Here is a 16,681-nt window from a genome sequence, read left to right as displayed (position 1 = left end):
TCCCATTGTCTAGTGCCGCATCATTAGTTTTGTCCTCGAGCCAGTGTACTACATGTTTCTACGAGTTTTCCCGTTCCTCCGTTTTGTTCTCTGTGAGTACTCCCCTGGACTTTCCCCTTGTGATTGCCTTACCCTGCTCTGCCTTTGGTTTTTGAGTTTTTTGTGTTTTTTGGATTACCTATGTTTTGGGCTTTGCCCGCCTTTGTGTTTTCTTGGACTGCAATAAAGACTTTTTGTTGAAGTGCCACTCGCCTGCTTCGACTCTGCTTTTGGGTCCTCCACCTGTCACATCCCCTTAACAGTATCTGAAGTCTCTTTTATATAGACCTTAGTGGTCCCCTAGTACTGTATCTGAAGTCTCTTTTATATAGACCTTAGTGGTCCCCTAATACTGTATCTGAAGTCTCTTTATATAGACCTTAGTGGTCCCATAATACTGTATCTGAAGTCTCTTTTATATAGACCTTAGTGGTCCCCTAGTACTGTATCTGAAGTCTCTTTATATAGACCTTAGTGGTCCCCTAATACTGTATCTGAAGTCTCTTTCCCAAAATTTGTGCCATTTCTGTTTCTGTAGCTATTAAGGAGAATGGGGGGGGTGGCCTTGACCAACTGCCACTTTGCTTGTTTGAAAGCCATAATGTCTCTCTCTCATGGGTGGGCCAAATTCTCTGGGTGGGCAAAGCAGAGAAAGGGGAGGTGACCTTGCCCCTTATGACATCATAAGGAGCAAGATTCCAGATTGGCCCATCTGAGCTTTCATTTTCTCAAAGGCAGAGCAGGATACCCAGGGCTCGATTTACACCTATCACCATTTCTAGCCACTGGGGGACCATAGGCAGGCTGGGAGAACTCATTTTATTGTTAAAAAACCTCATAAATGGACATTTTCACCCAGCTCGCCTTGCTATCTGCTAGCTGCTAGCTGCAGTCTGTGATGTTCAACCAGGCTTCCGTGATAATCATCATGCAGTAGTTACATGTATATTTGTAGCTTATCTATTTGTGCCAGATTGATCACACACAAAATGGATAAGCTAAAATACACACACAACTGCTGCGTGATGATTGTCACAGAAGCCTGGCTGAACATTACAGACAGCAGCTAGCAGCTAACCGGGCGAGCTAGCTACCGGCAGCGTAGAGACAGGGTAGGGGAATTTGAACAACGTCTGAGTTGAAAACGCATAGTGTTGTCAATTAAGGACCCTGTTCATGTTGCACGGACATATTAATTACCTTTTGTGTCTGTTAAGAGGCACAAAAGCTCTAAAACTTGCCCCAATAACTGCCATTTTAGCTCAGTGGCCGCTCGTACACATAGCTGCAGCTTCTCCGTGTTGCATGCATCGATTCAGGTCGGGGTTTTTTTCAAATGAAAGTACACGCATATTTATAGCGATCAAGATTAACATAAAAATTGTCCGGAATTCTCCTTTAACTTCTCCCCATGAAGCGTAGCTTGCAGTTTGACTAGCTAGAGTTTGAAATAGTTCCCCCCTACACTGTGAGTGAATCCTATTTTAAATTTCCGTCTTTACTAGAAATGAATGGACTAAAGGCTTGTCCGAAGAGGGAAGTGGGAAAGTATTACAAACAGAAACCGACTTACACATTGTGGGTTTTGGTGTACTCATGGGACTTGTTGACAATAAGAGAAGATAAAGAATACCGCCACCCTAATCCTTTCACTAGTTTTATAAGTAGCCAGACAAACATCTAGGAGCAGCTTCCTCCTCCAGTAAAACAAATACAAGCAATACAGCAAGTCACATGGCACCTCTGCACAAACTGAATCAGCCACGTATCTGAAATGAGTCATGACTCAAACAAAAGAATTGGCAGAACAATGGGAAGTCTATCCCTGGCCTTGAGGTTTCACTGTAAGACGTGAGTGCACTGCAGTCACCTGCTTCACCGTTGGCAGCCATTTATTATCAATGTAACGCCCTGATCCTCAAACATGACATGAGCAGATTTTATCTGTGTGTGTGTGTGTGTGTGTGTGTGTGTGTGTGTGTGTGTGTGTGTGTGTGTGTGTGTGTTAGTGGGGAGGGGTGACAGGCTGACAGCTACCTGCAGAAAAGTGTCTCAGTATGTGGGTCATGTCCGTCAGCCTCTAATCCTCTGTGATGCCGACCTGTTTGAACAGCCAGCAAGTTCTCACCAACACGGTTATGTAAGAGCTGAATGGAGGCCAAGTAAAGACAAACACTGGGAGAGACAGACAGGTAGAGAGAGAGAGAGAGAGAGAGAGAGAGAGAGAGAGAGAGAGAGAGAGAGAGAGAGAGATGTATTCACTCCTTGTTTATATTTCTTCTCTACGGCACTATTTTACTTTAAATACGGATATTTGTACTTTTATACTTCTTGACAACTGTATGTATCTAGTATCTAGATATTTATATTTTTCAGGTTTTTTTAGTTTTTTTTAGACGTTATATATTTATGTGTATCACTCGATAAACTCTGCACGCCAATATAAGCATATAAGCAAATATAAGCATATTTATTTTAATTCATATAACTAATAACTCAATTTTTCCACGGTGTTTTTAATTTTTGCTGTGCTGTATTCTTTGAAGCTGTGAAGGTAATTTCGTACAACAGTGTACTGTGGTATGACAATAAAGAAATTTTGAATCGTATATGTATATATATATATATTATATATATATATACATACACACACACACACACGATATATATACATATTATCTGTATATATACATATAACCATATATATACACATACACAGATATACATATTCACACACACATATATTTGTATGGGGTGAATATGTATATCTATCTATCTATCTATATATATTTAATACATACACAATATATATACACATATCATACACATACAATACAATATACACATATAACATAATATATATTTATGTACACATACTATCACCACATATATATTAACATACATATATATATATTATACATACATATACACAATACATAATATATATACACACATACATATATATATACACACATATATACTATACACTATAGATATACACAACATATATACGACATATATATGTATAGATATACATATATACATATAGATATACACACATATTACATATATATATACATATAGATACACACACATATATACATATATGTATATATATATACATATATATATACACACACACACATATATATATATATATATATATATATATATATATATATATATCTGTATGCTTGTCCTTATGCTTTGGCAACACGTGTATTTTTGTCATGCCAATAGAACAAATTGAAATCAGAGAGAGAGAGAGAGAGAGAGAGAGAGAGAGAGAGAGAGAGAGAGAGAGAGAGAAAGAGAGAGAGAGAGAGAGATTGCACTTGCCATAGTTCATTAACCTGAGCTCTACAGTTAGACAGGAACCTCTTGGCACCCCTGAGTTCCTGCAGTGTGTCTGTGTCCTGTGTGTGTGCGTGTTTGTCGAGAAAAAGGCAGCGGACGTGAGTGTGTGTTTGCTGCGCGTGCGGAAATGAGCAGGTGTTTGACTAAAAAGTTTGATTAAACAAAGTTGGGCAGCTGGAGATTCCCCCATGCTGCTCCAAGACTAACATTTGGCGCGTACCGAAGGTTAATCGGGTGGAAAAAAACCCGCGCAACACCGACCGGCTGCGGGCACTTAACTCTTTCTGTGCCAGCTGAAGCTGCTCAAAGAACTGATGACAGAAAAAAAAAGAAGAAAATTGATAGTTTTTCATTGAAATCTTGTGTTCAGATTAAACAAATCTGTCTTTCAATAATCAATGCTAATCAGCATGCTAACAAGTTACATGCTGATCTTTGGTACATTGTATAAAATATTAGCATTCTTACATTTGCTAGTTAGCACTTAAGACAAAGTATGGCTGAGGCTGATGGAGATGGCATTAATTTAGCAGGTATGTGGTCATAAACCAATGTATTAGACAAATTCAAAATATTGCCCACATGATGACGCAAGATGAAATAAAATATCCCCAATGTTATTACAATAAATCCAGAATCAAATGTATTCAAATTGATGGAAATCCATCCAACAGCTGTTGAGTGATTTCACTAAAGTTCATCATCTGGATGAACTGTATGTACAAAATTCCCCAAATCTTTCCAATAGTTGTTATGGATGTTTGATATTTGGATATTTGAGTCTGGACTAAAGGTGTAGTGCCATGTGTTTATGTATCGTAGCTCATCTATGAACTGTGGCTTCTTTTTGAATGTACCTTATGTAACCACTTTTCCTAATTGACATCATGTGACTACGTATGACTTTGACCATTCCGTTTGTTTTGAATATCTTCCTTGCATGACATACGCTTAAGTTATTACTGGATCTTCAAGCGCTTAAAAGAAATATGAATTTCAACCGGATTATGCAAACTGAGAATATTTCCCCACTTGGACCAAAATTGGCATCATGGTCCAGTAGCACTACACCCTGGTCTGGAGTAAAGTGGGGGGCCGAGTGTCAATGTTGCTATCTGAAGAGCTAACACTGCTAGCTTTGCAAAAAGTTAATAATTGCTGAGTATTAATCTGCTGTACAGTTAAACCAACCGGATCAGACATTAAACCTCCACTAGAACACATCCCCCAGGTAACATGGGATAAGCATGTCGCACCATGCGCTCCTCTGAAGGCCACTGGCTGCTGCAGGGTTCAAACATCTGACTTTTTCAGTCCATAATTGTGACAAAGATTAAAAAGACAACAGCACTGTTTTCACAAGGTTTTTAAAAAAAACATTCCAGGCCTTCACATTTTTCTAGCTTGGCTGATAAGAGTGTTGTTACAGTGAGCTTGCCAAGTCATGTTCTCCTGGAAAGTGATTCATCATTTTAGGGAGAGGTAGATGAAAATGAGAGAGATATGATTTACCATGAGACTTATACAACGTGATTTATGTATTTCCAGCACTGCATGCTTGGCTTCTACAGTGGTCAGCATGTAGTTACACAATTTAAATTGTATGAATGGCCTCTGTGTTCAAAGCAAGTACACACTACCTTAACTGAAGTACAAGTAAGGAATTTGATTTAAGTAAACCCAACATGCATCAATCCTAGACTCAGAGACGCGTACACACACACACCTGAGAATGACATCATTGTGTACAGTGGCCTGATAAGGTCAACAGTCAATCGGTTGCATAAGAAAGCCTCGCGGGACTGAATGATTGACTGAGACAACCCTGCATGCACCCATACACACACAAAGTGGGCTACAAGTAGTTAATGATTACAGGAGTAATGTGATAGGCTTTGTTATTGGTCCTGTCATATCAAGGAGAGGTTGGCTCCCGCCTGTTTCTCACAAACCGCCATTGTTTTAACTGGTATTCAATACTGGCCACAAACAAAGCCATTGTGTGTGTGTGTGTGTGTGTGTTTGTGGTCATGCCAGTTTGTGAGTTTGATTCCAGTGCAGAGTTCAGTGCCAGTTTGCCAGTGTGTATAAGGTGTGTGTTTGAGAGTAGCTGTGCGTTGGAAAGGTGGCAGCGTGTTTATGTGAGTGAATGAAGACAGCAGACAGGCAGACAGACAGACAGGCAGGCAGACAGACAGGCATGAGCAGGCAGTCAAAGGCAGACAGCGCAGACAGGCAGGCAGACAGGCAGGAAAGACAGCAGGCAGACAGACAGACAGCAGAAAGCAGGCAGACAGACAGGCACCCAGACAGACAGACAGACAGACAGACAGGCACGACAGGACAGACAGACAGGCACAGGTCAGGCAGACAGGCAGACAGACAGCAGACAGACAGCAGGCAGGCAGGCAGACAGGCAGACAGACAGGCAGACAGGCAGACAGACAGACAGGCAGACGACAGGAGACAGACAGGCAGGCAGGCAGCAGACAGACAGACAACAGACAGACAGGCAGGCAGCAGGCAGACAGGCAGACAGACAGGCAGACAGACAGCAGGCAGGCAGGCAGACTGGCAGACAGACAGACAGACAGACAGGCAGACAGACAGACAGACAGACAGGCAGACAGACAGACAGACAGACAGACAGACAGGCAGACAGACAGACAGACAGACAGACAGACAGGCAGACAGACAGACAGACAGACAGACAGACAGACAGGCAGACAGACAGACAGACAGACAGACAGACAGACAGACAGACAGGCAGACAGACAGGCAGACAGACAGACAAGCAGACAGACTTCCACTTCCACTACAGGAGCATCAGTTCACCAGACCGTTAAGGGGTTCCAAGGGAAAGTTATTAATAATAATAATAATAATAATAATAATAATAATGTATCCTTTATTATACCTATACATGCACTAATGGAGAGATATCAGATATCAGATTGCGCTCTCTTTGAAGTAAAGTTGCCTTTTATAACTTAGGTACAAAGGATATTTTTATGCTTTGCATTTCATGCCGTTATCCCACAAGATTTGGGAGTAGATGTTTGAAAAAAACTTGTCAAAGTTCACCCACAAATACCAGTTTGGCATCATATTTTTATTTTCTCTCAGATACATCCCTGCCATGGCTCCGATCACTAAAAGTGTGGATATGATGTTGAACAACGGATGAGTCATACGAGAGTCTCCCATTCGGTTACTATTTGTTCACAGTGAAGGTAATAAGTCACTAGTTCAGGGGGAACAGTGGTGCTTAAAGGAAAACTATGGAAAAGTACAACACTGCTTTCATTTTTAATAGCTCTGGCCAAAGGTTTTATCGTTCTAGATAACATTGAAGTTATTGCTGAGATCTTAGAACACAGCAACACTAAAAAAAAATCGGTCCAATGGGACGAGAAACTAAAGTCGTGAGACGATCATATATATATATATATATATATATATATATATATATGTGGTAAACAAGCCGGCAGTTTAGCCAGATTAGCTACAAATGGTTTAGGGGAAAAGCTAAAAGTTGCTAATAATTGCTAACAAAAATAGTTGCTAATAAATCAGTTTGTAGTCAACCTTTCTGATCATCTAAATACTCACGTTTTTGTACAATAATTTTTTTTAACCTATGTACAGTATAGCACCAAAATATACTTAGTATTCATGCAGAACGGCCCATTTTTAAATCCTATAGTATTGGCTCGGCATTATTGATGCATTAATGTGTTAGCATTGCTCGTGTTGCTGCTGGTAAAGATGGGACTGTACTTTATACACTGCCAGGCAGTTTAATCTTTAACAAGGGACAGGAACCTTAGTCCCATATGTCACCCAAGGAACGTGATATCTTAACCAATTGCACACTAGCATGCCTCTGATTGGCTAGTACTCGTAGTACTCACAGAACGCGTCGCAAAGAAAGAAAATACACTGCCTTGGTAGATGATGGCAGGCTTAATGTAGATATGGCAAACTGATTATGTTGTTTTATGGGGTTTTTTGCCCAGCATGTTTTCTTGAATTAGGGTGGCACCAAAATCATGGGTGCAGTTGTCGCCGTGGTCCTGCTACACCCTGCTACGTCCTGCTACGCCCTGTGACGCCCTGCAGTGCCCTGCTGTGCCATGAACTACTACAACTACTATTTCTACTCACTGTACCATTATCTTTTATTGTGACTATTATTACCACTATTCATCGCACCCCCAACCGACACCATCAGACACCACCTACCAAGACCCTGGGTCTGTCCCAGGTTTCTTCCTAAAAGGAGTTTCTCCTCACACTAAATGCATGCTCTTGGGGGAATTACTGGAATTGTTGGATCTTTGTAAATTATAGAGAGTAGTCTAGACCTACTCTAGCTAAAAAGTGTCTTGTGATAACTCTTATTATAATACTATAAATAAAATTGGATTGAATTGACTTGATTAACAACAGCATTTTGAAATGGCACTTCATATTCAAAAAGGTTGCCAACCCCTGATCTATGGAGATACTGTACATCATCATTTATTAGGTGTTTATATTATTTTGGATTTACAATCTAAATCTGCAGAGTAATTAACTACTACAGCTTTAAAAAAAAAAAATAATAATAATAATAAAGTGTAGTGAAGTAGAACTTCTTGAGTACTCTCAGTACTTGAGAAATTGACTCAGTTAGAGTCTACCACTGCCAATGGCCAGAGCTACAAAAATTAGGTTTAATAACTCAGTTTGGTTGATGTATGATTTGTTCCACATCTCATTATACCTTAACATCTTTGACTACATGTGGACAACAAAACACCCAAACCAAAAACAGCAATCTGAAAGCCAAGTGCAGGAAAATAAGACGACTGACTTAAAATAACAGGGTTACTTTGTCATTCCTGTTATCAGGCCGACTTAATAACCGCAGTGTTCTCCCACGCTGCTGAGCCTTATTAGGGACATACCTGCAGTTGCTCATATTTCACCCCCGTGACGATATCCAAGGTCTCTACTTAGCCAAGACCTGGGATATACAAGATAAAACACGGAGCAGACAGCAAGGCATGGCACATGTATCAACTTGCGGTTTGATTCTTATTATTAAGTCTAATCACATACTAAACTTGTGTCTGTCACAGGGTGGGTGTCACACAGCCGTCAATCAGCACGAACCTGTGATCTGTAGCCACATGTCAAGCCTCTGTTTTTATGAAAAACAACCATATGCACAACAGCTATATCCAATCCCCGTTCAACGAGGAATCGTAGACAACAAAAAAGTGGTTCCTTAAAAAAAAAAAACAGCCTGGCAGCCTGGCCTAAAGGGTTAATTAAAGGGGCTGAGCCTCAGTTTGTTTAATGCCCGGGGAATGGGTGCAGTGATCAGATGACTGACAAGCAACCATTTCATTCCAGGCATAGCAAACAGCCGAGCCGGCTGTGTTGTTCCAGGCTGCAGAAATGAAACTACATGGAGAGAGGCATGACTGTGGGGGATGGGGGGGGGGGAGGGGAGGGGGAGGGGGGGTGAGACAGGTGTCCCATCATGTAATTAATGAATACATCCTTAAATGGTCATTATAGTACATACAGTACCCATTATAAGCTGAGTAATCGTGAAACAGAAGGTGAAGTTGGTCTGGGAACAAAGGCGATTTATGTATCATAGCAGAAAAAAACACAGTTTTAATTAGCATTTACGATGGCTAGCTGGCAATTTCCAGGTGTTTTGTGTTTTGTAATGTCATAAATAATATATGGGCCATGCTTAACCAATTGTGATACAATCTCTTTTGAATATAAGGTGTGTGTCAGAGTGTTAAAAATGCCTGGTCTGCACTTGAAAGACTTTAGATAACTTTAACTTGTAATATATCTGTATAATAAAATATTCATTTTTTCATAGCTAGGCTCTGACCAGCCTTATGCTATTGTGCTAGTAAAAGATATATTAGACTATCGTAGTATTTTCTTCTGTGAAATCAGTGTTATAAAACACCTTAAACCCATTTACACCTGCCACTGAGTGTATGCAGGTTAACTGTTTGCTAGTCTCGCTTTGCCAGACCATCCTCCACAGCGCTGCAGAGGAGGGTCTCGCCACACACAGCCTCCTAGGACATCTTTATTGGCATTTCTTTAAACCAATCACAATGGGCGGACGCAGGTGAATGCAAATTAGCACGGAAATGTCGAAAATGTGCACGTATGTAGGCGAGCTCTGGAATTAAAAGTGTTTGATGAGTTAAAAAATTTTTTTAAAAAGAGCTGCAATTTGGTTGTCAGTTCTAGCTCGGAGGAATTTCTGGAACAAACCTCCTGAGGCCCCAGAACATTTGTCAATACAGACTTAACCTAGTCTCCTAATGCTTTGCATTTGACATAGAACTTTTTTTTTTTTTTTATATATTGATAAAATGTATAACTAAAATGACATCAACTGCTGTTACATTGTTTACGGTCCAAAGGACCCACCTGTCTCAGACAATTGCTAATCTGTTTCCATAGGGTTCCACTAGCATTTTGCTAACAAGTGGAACATGCAAATTAGAATACAACAACAAACCATTTGAAACGGCTACATCACAAGATTAGAGATTAGAGGTTAGAATACCCGCCTCGAATTCCTTAACACCTGACAGTCCCTCCATATAATCTACAGTTCTGCATATCCTCTCAGGGTAGACATATGCACTTGTTGAAAATAGCAGTGATATGTTTGTTTCCCAGGCAAGTGCAATGAGTGTGTGAAATGCAGGAGAGGTGAGTCATCTTCTTCTCTGACAGCGCTGTCTGTTTTTTCACACTTGAATGGAAAAACACACTGGTGTGTGTGTGTGTGTGTGTGCGAGCAAAGACACACACATGGGCTGATTCATGCACTTTTATGTCTTCCTTGTCAGAGCACAAAGCTGTGCCCAAGGACATACAGGAGTATACATGCTTCCACACACACACACACACACACACACACACACACACACACACACACACACCTACATTTTCCCTCCCAAGTCTCTCACTATCACAGAGATTATAGTATCAAAGTTATCTTTCTATGCTTGGTTTCTCCCAAACACACAATTTCTTTGTGTGTTCACTTATTCACTAAGTTCCGGACTATCAAACACACACACACACACACACACACACACACACACACACACACAGGCTGAATTGCTGGTGCTATAAAAAGACAGCAGTGTTTAACCTGTCCTTGAAAGTGAACAGACAGCCGAAGACATAAATACACACACACACACACACACACACACACACACACACACACACACACACACACACAGTGTCACAATTCCAATCCTAAACACAGTCTATATTACATACTGCATTGCTTATGTTCAGAAATGATAGCTGTGACTGGCCGAGCCTCCTATATGGATGTGGTGGGGATGTAAAGTGCCAGTGTGTCTACGTAAATGACCACTCAGACTTAACCATACACACAAATACACACACACGTGGTTGCACTCACTTCCTAAAATCCTCCTCTTTTGCCTAGGTATGTTCAAATTCAAGTTTTCATTCCTGTGTGTAATTGTGTACATGCAAATAGTACACAAATACACACAGTATTTACTTTAGGGGTGATGGTCCTCAAAAGGCCATCATCAGTTCATCTGTCATCTGTGTGTGTGTGTGTGTGTGTGTGTGTGTGTGGTGTGTGTGTGTGTGTGTGTGTGGTGTGTGTGTCTGAGCCACCCATTTGGTTTCTCTGTTGAGCCTTTTGCTATTTCTAGAGCAGAGCTGCACTTTTACTTAGTCTTTTTGTTGTTGTTTAGTTAGCTGCTTTGTGTCTGTTTCTCTCCCTCATTCACTGTCACACACACACACACACACAAACACACAACCCTGCAAATTATCTGTACAATGCAGACACACACGTTGGCCACTTACAGGTGCATTTACACACACATGTAATATCCAGGTATATATAATTCAGTAGACCACTAACTGCAATAACTGCAAATGTTGCTTGTCAGAGGTTAATAGTCATTTATAGGCTCATTTATAAATAGCTAGCAGATATGACCATTATGTATGCTTTATTATGTACAGTGTAGGACACAGGTGATGAAGAGAGGTGGTGCATTATGGTCCAAATATTTCAAACCTGAGGCATTGTGAGAACATTGTAAGGCATTATAAGGGTTTTCATTAGATTTCCCTTCTAAGTGTGTAAAGTAAAGGAAGTGAGGCCAGTTACTCCTAGCACTAAGCTTGGGAGGGTATACAACAGTGGGGGAAGAGGGGTCTTTGTCACACCTCAAATCTTTTCCTAATTTCCATAGCTTCTTCCAAAAAGAAGCCACACAAACAAAGGTTAAACTAAAATTTACTTTTGCGTAAATACAGATGTTTTTTTAGGCTAAAGTAAGTAAGTAAGCATATTTCCCTAAACTATTCATTAAAAGTCTTATTTGAATGAAAGGATAGTGTGATAGTGGCACAGAAAGTAACACAATTAGGTTAGGTCAAGGCTGGAACACTGTTTGATATGTTGAGCGGTGCAGGTTGGCGCAGTTTTTTTTGCAGTGAGTTCTGGGAATGGGCAGCTAGCAGATAGTGAGGAGACATCTTTTACAGTGGGGACAGGCAGATAGCAGATAGTGAGGAGACATCTTTTACAGTGGGGACAGGCAGATAGCAGATAGTGAGGAGACATCTTTTACAGTGGGGACAGGCAGATAGCAGATAGTGAGGAGACATTTTTACAGTGTGTTCAGGGGACAGCCAGCTAGCAGATAGTGAGGAGACATTTTTTACTTTGGTGACAGCCAGCTAGCAGATAGTGAGGAGACATTTTTTACAGTGTGTTCAGGGGACAGCCAGCTAGCAGATAGTGAGGAGACATTTTTTACTTTGGGGACAGCCAGCTAGCAGATAGTGAGGAGACATTTTTTACAGTGTGTTCAGGGGACAGCCAGCTAGCAGATAGTGAGGAGACAGTTTTTACAGTGTGTTTAAGGGACAGGCAGCTAGCAGATAGTGAGGAGACATCTTTTACAGTGGGGACAGACAGCTAGCAGATAGTGAGGAGACATTTCTTACAGTGGGGACAGGCAGCTAGCAGATAGTGAGGAGACATTTTTTACAGTGGGGACAGGCAGCTAGAGAAGAGATGTAGAGTTCTTCAACACCCCAGTAACAACAACTAAGTACAGTAAGTAGTATAAGTTAATAAATAAATAAATAACGTTAGTCACAAAAGCTACCTGTGTTTAAATCCAGACATCAGACAGGAGCCAACGACTGGAATGCCATCAGTGAAACCAGGCAGGGTCGACGGCAGGTCGAAGGTCAAAACATCAGTGGGAGGGTTGAGATGAGGAGCAGTGATAAGATGAGAAGATCAGAATGGACAGATAGAGGAAGGACTGAGGAGGTCAACGAGAGAAACAGAGGAGTGTGGAACGTAAGGGGGAGGACGACACACCGCATGAACACAGCTGAGCAGCACGCCTACTTCAATTTGTGTGTGTGTGTGTGTGTGTGTGTGTGTGTGTGTGTGTGTGTGTGTGTGTGTGTGTGTGTGTGTGTGTGTGTGTGTGTGTGTGTGTCTGACTGTAGGGTTACAACACTGCATTTCTGGCTGTTTTTGTTTGTAGTGCGGTTGCTTTTTCCCTAATATGGCTGATGTATGAGTATATTAGGTTTAACTACATTTGTGGGGACCAAAAACTGGGAATACAGTATACTTATGGGGTCCTGACAGCTTTGTGGTGACAAAATGCTGGTCCCCACAACGTTAAAGGGCTGTTTGAGGAATAAGACTTGGTTTTAGGAGTAGGGTTAGAGTTAGGTTATGGTTAGGGTGAGGGTGAGGGTTAAGGTTAGGCATTTAGGTTTGATGGTTAAGGTTAGGGTAAGGGGCTAGGGAATGCATTATGTCAATGACTGGTCCCCACAAAGATAGTGAGACACACTTGTGTGTGCATGCGTGTGTGTGTGTGTGTGTGTGTGTGTGTGCGTGCGTGTGTGTGTGTGTGTGCGTGTGTGTGTGTGTGTGTATGTTAGGTTCCAGCAGGCTGTAAATCATTCGCAGGTATGACAATTTCCAATCCAGATGGCCTCCCAGACTCCTGGGCTACATTCCAAACAGAAACACACTAGTTTGCTACCTTTGCTAGTTAACATCAGAAATACTAGTCGGTTGAAGTCCTTATTAAAATTATTGGCTAAAAGTTGATCGTTTTTTTAAATGCGATCCTTACTAATGAACACTTTCAGATTAATTGAGTGTGTAGTGAGCAAGAAAAAAGTTGTTCGACCACAATCAGAGCGCGTTTGAAGACGTGTTGAAGAACCCCCGATCCAACCAGTTGCGTCTTCTTGTTATTCTTGCTAGGCAACCATTAAATCACCCATCCTCAGCCAACCCTTATTTGTCTGTAAAGTTAAAGTTACGTCCGCTCTGATTGGAAGTATTTTTCAACACGAGGCGTTCAGGGCGCTCCTGCAAAATGACACAAATCGCTGAACAACGCAAAAGCAGCATGCAAAACACTTCACTGACAAATACAAAAAGCGACCCCAGGCTGGCAAAATGCGTCTGATCAAAGGCTAGGGTGCAAGATTTTTTAATGGAATGGGGCCCTACTCAGCGGGCCACTATGTCCTCTTCCAAACAAGTGTCTCTGCTGCGATAGCCTCAACAGGCTAGCACAATATGGGTGTATGAGTCTGTTTATTATGGCAGACATCCTTCGCTACAATGGCTAACTTTGCTATAATTAGCATATTTCTTATCATACAGTGTGCTCTTCAAGGGCAAATGGGGAAGAAGTGAGTGATAAACATGTGAGATACAACTCTGGAAGTTAGATAGTAACCTTCAGTAAAAACAATGGGCTTGCTCTTGGGAATCAAAATGGAATTGATCCAGGGGGATTTGAGCTGGACCCAGGATCTAAATCGGAGACAAATGTCAGTTTTTGGCTGGTTCATCTCCTCTTATGAGTCAGGGTTGATGTTCTCAGCATCTGTCATCGTCCTCAGTTCTCTTTCCGGCCTTTCTTTTTTCCATCCTTTCGCCCCGTCGCTGACTCCACGACAGTTGTGGTTGACAGCATGTGATGACAGCTCGCTTAAAGCAGTGCACGGTTTATGACTTAACCCCCATGTTGTGCTGAGGTCAAATATGACCCGTTTCCAAGTTTTTTTTACATCAGAAATATGGGAGGTCGAAAATGTCGAACAAGGCGACAAAACATAACAGTGGAAAAAGTGTCAAAAACTACAAAAAAAAACACTGGAAGTAAGTGTCAAAAATTTGGGAAATTTTTTTGAAAAAGTAACAAAACTTCAACAAAAGGGACAAAGACTTTGGATGGGAAAATACGATAAAAATGTTGAAAAAAACACCCCAAAAAACGTAAAATCTTTTTTTTTTAAAGCAACAAAACATTGCGATAGGGACATCAAAAGTGTTTTTTCATGTTGAGGGTAAGACAACGCAAGGGTACAGTATACGTCCTGGCGTGTAGTATTAGGTTACATAGTTTCCATGCACCAAAAAATGCTAGAATAGACAAATCAATACAATTTCATGACGCCATAAAGTGCGACGAAACCCAAATTAAAAATCTTGTCATGCTAAGAGTGTCGTGAATGTGTGCATGTGTTCCTTTTCACTGTTCTTCCTCTTGACAGGATGTGACAGACATGGAAAGACTGTCGGCTGTCTCCCTGGGCAAGTCCCCCCCCGACACACACACACAGGTCAGTCAGGTTACCACTGAGATCAGATGTCCACCTTTTCCATGTGTGTGTCGCTTCACATCTGGCTATTTATTTTCCATGGAATAAACCCCGATCACCTCGCAAAGCACGTGTGTAAATCTGTTAATAAGGTTTGCGTTCCTTCTTATCGTCAGCCTTCACAGTAAAGGTGAAAATAACTTTGACTTACAACGTCTGACAACCTTCAGTAAAACATGAGCATGACAGGTAGGACAATGGGTAATATGCTTTGACAGGTTCACAGGGCAGGATACCTTGGATAACAATAGCCCAAATGGGGAAGGTACACAAACATCAGATGTGTTGGGTTGCAGACGCAGACATTTTTTTTTGAAGATAGGAACAGCCATCATTTACGTCTAATAGGATGCAGATGAATTCTGATTGGATACCAGACAAGGATGCGAGTATATTTCTGATGTCTGACAAGAGACCTAATTTCAGGGTAGTGTGGCAGGCTTTTACCGAATAATCTGGGACTATGTGTCACTGGATCGGAGACCAAGTCCTGAGGGACATATCTGGCTCTTCAGCTTATAAATGCTCCCCGATGTTCACCAGCTAGTCGCTAACTTTGACCGTGAGCCGCATGATGCTAAGCAGGTAGCGTCCAGTGGCTTTTCCAATGAAAACGATGCACAAAAGTGTTGATGGATTGGTTGAGTGAAACTGTGACGAAAACACTAAAGTAGCGAGGTAGGGCTGTCATTCGATTCAAATGTTGAATCAATCACATAATTGTCCATAGTGTACTCGCGAATAATCACAAATGAATCGCTCATTTCTTATTTCTTATCAATTTACAAAAGTTAAATAATTAGGGCTATCCTGCAAGCCCAGCCCAAGTGTCTCTGAGCCCTGAGGCCAATTTTACAGTTTATTGTCCGTCTGGATTTATTTCATAAAAAAGCTTGTAAAACATCAACCCTGTGGTCTACAGTCAAGATATGAACATCATTTTTTTTAGGACAAACTGTATTATTAGAATAGTTGGGTTGCAGTGAGGTCACTTGCATGTTAAAAATGGTTGTGGGGCCTTAAAGACAAGTAAATAAATAAAACGGAACATGAATCTTCCAGATATGTATTGATATCACAGACAGATAAGTAATGAATAAGCCATTTTCCATTCTAAAACACTTCTCATATGTCTTGGGAGTCACACTGTGAAGAAATAATCATCATAACTTATAAAGTTGACAAAACACATGCATTTTTTCAAAGAAAGTCAAGACGCTTTTTCTCTCATGACATTTACTTATGCCAATAATAACATAATAATGTCATATTTATTAATGTTACACCCACAGCAATGCTACACAAGCAAATGCGTGTCTAAATAGTGCACCTCTTGGCCTTCCATAGAGGCCATTGGTCTTTTTGTCCCTTCTGGCTTTCTAAACAAGAGGGGTGACGTTGTCTCCGGTGGTAAGTCAATCGCTTGTATGGTTTAAAAATGATTAAACTATGAATCAGAGGTGCTTTTCAACTCGTGGGCGAGTGTCTCGGTCTCAGAGGGGACCGACACGGGTGTCAA

At 41.1% G+C, this 16,681-nt stretch overlaps 1 long non-coding RNA gene across 1 annotated transcript; it reads left to right on the top strand.

Moving 5' to 3' along the window:
• The first annotated feature begins 261 nt into the window (after positions 1 to 261).
• LOC116705759 (uncharacterized) lies at positions 262 to 15,743 on the top strand. Its single transcript, XR_004336023.1, has 3 exons — positions 262 to 273; positions 6,820 to 6,821; positions 15,651 to 15,743. It is a non-coding gene; the product is annotated as an uncharacterized LOC116705759 (long non-coding RNA).
• Positions 15,744 to 16,681: the final 938 nt, after the last annotated feature.

This window comes from Etheostoma spectabile, chromosome 17, assembly GCF_008692095.1.
Source record: "Etheostoma spectabile isolate EspeVRDwgs_2016 chromosome 17, UIUC_Espe_1.0, whole genome shotgun sequence".
In the NCBI taxonomy this organism is placed as follows: domain Eukaryota; kingdom Metazoa; phylum Chordata; class Actinopteri; order Perciformes; family Percidae; genus Etheostoma; species Etheostoma spectabile.
This window is presented reverse-complemented; position numbering and strand designations above follow the sequence as displayed.